Source organism: Propithecus coquereli, unplaced genomic scaffold (assembly GCF_000956105.1).
Source record: "Propithecus coquereli isolate 6110/MARCELLA unplaced genomic scaffold, Pcoq_1.0 Scaffold287, whole genome shotgun sequence".
Taxonomy (NCBI): Eukaryota; Metazoa; Chordata; class Mammalia; order Primates; family Indriidae; genus Propithecus; species Propithecus coquereli.
Genome location: NW_012148474.1, coordinates 1760347 through 1760809, shown reverse-complemented (window position 1 = coordinate 1760809; position 463 = coordinate 1760347).

The following is a 463-nucleotide window of genomic DNA, read 5'->3' as shown; positions in this document are numbered from 1 at the left end:
CACTTACTGGAATCTTGTTTAGTTGACCTAAAGCTGAACTTAGACTAAAAAAGGTAAAGAAGTACATGATATTGAAGATATTATGGGCAAGAGTAATATGAAATTTAGGAAAATATTTTGTATGTAATTTGAAATTAAATAGAATAGTGTCAACAAAAAAGAAGACAAATTCTGCAAGATATTTTTAAAGAGGTTTTTTTGTTTTATTTTATTTTATTTTTTTTGAGACAGAGTCTCACTCTGTTGCCCTGGCTAGAGTGAGTACCGTGGCATTAGCCCAGCTCACAGCAACCTCAAACTCCTGGGCTCAAGCAATCCTACTGTCTCAGCCTCTCGAGTAGCTGGGATTACAGGCATGCGCCACCATGCCTGCCTAATTTTTTCTATATATATTTTTAGTTGTCCGATTAATTTCTTTCTATTTTTAGTAGAGACGGGGTCTCGCTCTTGCTCAGGCTGGTCT